This window comes from Lucilia cuprina, chromosome 5 (assembly GCF_022045245.1).
Source record: "Lucilia cuprina isolate Lc7/37 chromosome 5, ASM2204524v1, whole genome shotgun sequence".
In the NCBI taxonomy this organism is placed as follows: Eukaryota; Metazoa; Arthropoda; class Insecta; order Diptera; family Calliphoridae; genus Lucilia; species Lucilia cuprina.
This window is the reverse complement of record NC_060953.1, coordinates 51969333-51975226: the sequence shown is the minus strand read 5'-3', so window position 1 is coordinate 51975226 and position 5894 is coordinate 51969333.

Genomic DNA, 5894 nt, shown 5'->3' with positions numbered 1-5894 from the left:
TTTTCTATAGAAAATCATTGGTGAGCAAAAATTTTCTATAGAAAATCATTGGTGAGCAAAAATTTTCTATAGAAAATCATTGGTGAGCAAAAATTTTCTATAGAAAATAATTGGTGAGCAAAAATTTTCTATAGAAAATTATTGGTGAGCAAAAATTTTCTATAGAAAATTATTGGTGAGCAAAAATTTTCTATAGAAAATTATTGGTGAGCAAAAATTTTCTATAGAAAATCATTGGTGAGCAAAAATTTGCTATAGAAACTTATGAGTTTCTATAGAAAATTTTTGGTCCCAAAAATTTTCTATAGAAACTCATTGGGGACCAAAATTTTTCTATAGAAAATCATTGGTGAATTAAAATTTTCTATAGAAAATCATTGGTGAGCAAAAATTTTCTATAGAAAATCATTTTGAGACAAAAATGTTTTCTAATTTGTTTATAAACTAAGTTTATGTAACTAAATTTCATATCTTTTGATATATTCAAAATCAATTTTAAAAATTAAACAATTTTCAGAAAAAAGTATGTTTGTTTAGTTTTTATCTTTAACTTTAAAGAAAATCTTTATGACGCCACACAATGACACTGCACTACCCAACTCCACCAAAGTTTGTAATTGAAAACATTGTAGTTTGAAATCAATTTAAAATTCAACTTCCTGTAAAAATGTTTAAACAAATTTAAAATGCAAAAATAAGTGAAACACCAAAAAAAAAAAAAAAAACATTTTTATGGCAGTGGGTCTTTAGTTCACAATCATACCCTCGAAACTATACATTTATAATTATCAAATTTCAACCTTTGATTTATATTCATCAGCATATGTAATTTTACAACAACAATTATTGTTGTTGTTTTGTTTTATTGTACAAATATACAACAAGACAATAAAAACGATTGTATTACAAGTTGGTGGCAATTGACTTATCTTTCTAAGATTACGACTGAAGTACTCTTTTGTCTGCGGTGTGTGTGTGTGTTAGAGTGTTTTGTACTTTTTTTTGTTGTCTTTGGGTACTTTTAAGGAAATGAAACTTAAACATTTAGAGATTTTGAAGAGATGTAAAAGAAAACCCAAACAGCAGCAAAATGCAAAAAAAAAAAGACAAAAAGGTTATTAGAGCATTAACATAATAATGTAGAGTTAAGGAATGAGATGAATTTAGTTTAAAGTTATAAAACACAAAATTTTCTTTTTTTGAGACAAACAATTTTTTGTAGAAAATCATTTGGGACAAACAATTATATATAGAAAATCATTTGGAACTAAAAATTTTCTACAGAAAGGGATTTGCAGTATTTTTCTATAGAAAGTCAGTGAGGTCAAACAATTTTCTGTGAAACATAATTAGGGACAAGCAATTTTCTCTAGAAAATCATTAGGGGCAAAAATTTTTTCTAGAAGATTATTGGTGACAAACGTTTTTCTTTAGGAAACCATTTGCTCAAACATTTTTCTTTAAGAAATCATTGGCACAAACAGTTTTCTATAGAAAATCATTGGGACAAACAATTTTTTTGGAAAATCATTTGAGACAAAAAATGTTCTACAGAAAATGATTTGAGACAAAAAATGATCTATAAAAAATCATTTGAAACAAATAATTTTCTATAAAAAATCTAAATTTCTAACAAAACTCATTTGAGACAAAAAATTTTCTAAAGAAAATCATTTGAGATAGAAAATTCTATAGGAAATCATTTGAGACAAAAAAATTTCTATAAAATATCATTTGAGACAAAAAATTTTCTAAAGAAAATCATTTGAGACAAAAATGTACTAAAGAAAATCATTTGAGACAAAAATTTTCTGTAGGAAATCATTTGAGACAAAAAATTTCTATAAAAATCATTTGAGACAAAAAATTTTCTATAAAAAATCATTTGAGACAAAAAATTTTCTGTAGGAAATCATTTGAGACAAAAATTTTCTATAAAAATCATTTGAGACAAAAAATTTTCTAAAGGAAATCATTTGAGAAAAAAAATTTTCTATAGAAAATCATTTGAGGCAAAAATTTTTCTATAGAAAATTATTTGAGACAAAAAATTGCCTAAAGAAAGTCATTTGAGACAAAAAATTGTCTAAAAAAATCATTTGAGACAAAAAATTTTCTAAAGAAAATCATTTGAGACAAAAAGTTTTCTAAAGAAAATCATTTGAGACAAACAAGTTTTCCCAGAAAATCATTGAGGACAAACAGTTTTCTAAAGAAAATTATTGGGGACAAACAAATTTCTTTAAAAAATTATTTGAGACAAAGAATTTTCTATAGAAAATCATTGGGACAAAAAATGTTCCATAGAAACCCATTTGAGACCAAAAATTTTCTATAGAAAATCATTTGTTCTGGAAAATCATTCGGAACAAACATTTTTCTTTAGGAAATCATTGGGACAAACAGTTTTCTATAGAACATCATTGGGACAAACTATTTTCTATAGAAATTATTGAGACAATCAATTTTCTTTAGAAATTTATTGGAACAAAACAAATTTTTATAGAAAATCAGTTGAGACAAAAAATTTTCTATAGAAAATCATTTGTGACCAAAAAAATTTCTATAAAAAATCATTTGTGACAATAAAATTCTATAGAAAATCTCAAAGATTTACAAAAAAAAATATTTTCTAAAAACAATTTTCTGTAGAAAATCATTCGGGACAAACAATTTTCCGAAAAAAAATCTTTGAAGGCAAACAAAATTTTCGAAAACATTATTAAGAACAAAATTTTTTCTGAAAATTATATTTGATACAATTAACACTGATTTAACTGATCTCATACCTTTCCATTTGCTGTTCAGCTATAGCTGAGGTCGTTGTTGCACTCTTAACACTTTAGGAAAGCAATTTTCTTTTGCCACTTTTACTCTGACTTGTATTGACTTGATACAGTATTTGTTGTTGCAAGTATTATCAACTCTATTGGTGTTGTCTTTAAATAACTAATTGTTAAGACTTTAGTTTTCAATTTGAAATTTTGTTTTTTTTTTATTTTTCTATCTTAACCAAAGTGGGCGTCTGGTTTTATTGAAATAAGCAAGAAAAAAGAAGGAGTCATAATGATGGATTGTTGGCGTGCAATAGAGAGAAGACTTTTTTTTTGTTACTTCTGATGTTGAAATCAGTTTGTCTGCCTATTTGTCTGTCTGTAAAAGAAAGAAAAGTAGGTATTACTTTTCCTTTTTTTCTGCTTTATTGGATTGTAGTTATTGTGGCAAATTGTGGTTTTTGCATAAATTTCATCATCATCAACATGATCGTCGTCGTCGTCATCGTCATCTTTAAGTTAACAAATTCAATAATCCTCTAAATGAATCACACAACTCAACATCAATTGGATATTTATCCATACATCCAATCTATCTCTCCTCATCATACACATAAAATAAACGTTAACAAGTTGCCCGTTAAGTTGTTTAACAAATTACCAATAAATGATATTTTTTCTCCGATTTTTTTCCATTTTGCCAATTTAATCAATCACACGTTCAGTTTTAATGTTTTTTTTGCAAAAAGGTTTGCTTTGTTTTTATTTCTGTTAACAATTGTTTATTTCTAATTTTTTTTGATTTTCTGCAAAATATTATTAGAAATAAACTAAAAGTAACAAGCATTCGATAACCTGGTCAATGTTTTTTCTATTTTAACCAGTCAAAAAGTCAGTCAGTTTCATTCATTCATTTATTGCAGTTTTCAGTTCGTATCATGAGATATTTCCATCAACTTTTAAACCTTTTAAGATATGACTTTTGTTGTTATTATTGTTGCCAAAGTTTGATGTAAAATGTTATTCGCTGATTGAGTTAATGCAATATTCTCAGTGGTCAGCTGGTGTTTTTTTTTTTTTTTTTGTATGAATTTAATAATACAGTGGGATTTTTGATAGTAAAATTCTATAGAATAACATTGTAGAAAAATTTATATAAAAAAATATAAAAATTATGTGAGACAAACAATTTTTAATAAAAAATCATTTGGCACAAACAATTTTTATATATGAACATTTGTGACAACAAATGTTTTATAAACAATCTTTTGGCACGACGAACAAAAATTTTCTATAGAAAATCATTGGCGAGCAAAATTTTTCTACAGAAAATCATTGGCGAGCAAAAATTTTCTATAGAAAATCATTGGCGAGCAAAAATTGTCTATAGAAAATCATTGGACAGCAAGAATTTTTTATAGAGAATCATTGAGCAGCAAAAATTTTCTATAGAAAATCATTGGGAAACAAACTATTTTCTATAGAAATTATTTGAGACAAACTATTTTCTATAGAAATTATTTGAGACAAACTATTTTCTATAGAAATTATTTGAGACAAACTATTTTCTATAGAAATTATTTGAGACAAACTATTTTCTATAGAAAATTATTTGAGACAAACTATTTTCTATAGAAAATTATTTGAGACAAACAATTTTCTATAGAAAATTATTTGAGACAAACAATTTTCTATAGAAAATTATTTGAGACAAACAATTTTCTATAGAAAATTATTTGAGACAAACTATTTTCTATAGAAAATTATTTGAGACAAACTATTTTCTATAGAAAATTATTTGAGACAAACTATTTTCTATAAAAATTATTTAAGACAAACAATTTTCTATACAAAATTATTAGACAATTTTCTATAGAAAATTATTAGACAAACAATTTTCTATAGAAAATTATTTGAGAAAAACAACTTGCTATAGAAAATTTTTGAGACACAATTTTATATAGCAAATTATTTGAGACACAAATTTTTTATAGAAAACTGTTTGTGACAAACAATTATCTATAGAAAACTATTTGTGACAAACAATTATCTATAGAAAACTATTTGTGATAAACAATTATCTATAGAAAACTATTTGTAACAAACAATTTTCTATAGAAAACTATTTGTGACAAACAATTTTCTATAGAAAATTATTTGAAACAAAAAATTTTTTATAGGAATTACTTTGGGACAAAAAATATCGATAAAAAATCGATTTGGGACAAAATGATTTTCTATAGAAAATCAATTGTTTAGTTTTTCTAGAGCAGAAAATGTTCTTTAGTAAAATTTTTCATTAAGTTTTTCTATTTTCTAGATAGAAAAGTTTCTTTGGTGAAATCTTTTATATAGAAAATTTTCTCAATTAAAGTTTTTTATTCAGAAACTCTTCTTGAGTAATGTTTTCTATAGAGAAAAGTTTCTTTTCTGAATTTTTCTCTATAGAAATTTCTTTAGAGAAGTTTTGTATGTAGAAAAGTTTCCGTAGTGAAGTTTTCTCTGTAGACAAGTTTCTTTCGTCAAGATTTTTCTATAGAAAAGTGTGTCTAGTAAAGTTTTCTATATAGAAAAGTTTTTTTTTAGTAAAATTTTCTATATAAACTTTCTATACAGTAAAGTTTTGTTCAGGAATACTTTGCCTGCCACTGTTTTAATACTTTCAAAAAATCTAACATTTATTGATTGTCGTTACTCTTGTCCACCCACTGTCCACTCGTTTTAGTGGAATGTTTTGATGGATTTTTTTATTATAGTATTTTGTTGTTGTTGTTTTCATTTCAAGTTGTCTTAAGATCTTGCCCCATTTGACCATTATGAGTGAGTGATAGATGCCGAAGAGTGAGAGTTCGTAAAGGTTAATAACGGTAATAAATATGATTTTTTTTCTCTCCTGCCAACGATGCTGGTGATTTTTCTATTTTAATGCTGCCAGAAAACATTTTTCATTATGAAATTTTTTAGTTTTTTGTTTCATTATTTTTTGTGGCAAATTTGTTTTTGATTTTCCTTTCAATCAAAACAATTTTTGTCAATTTGTTATTTGATTTTAGTAAAATAATTTGAAATTTATGTCTATAACTAAGTATAAGTCTTAAGCTGAGACTGTGTGTGTGTGTA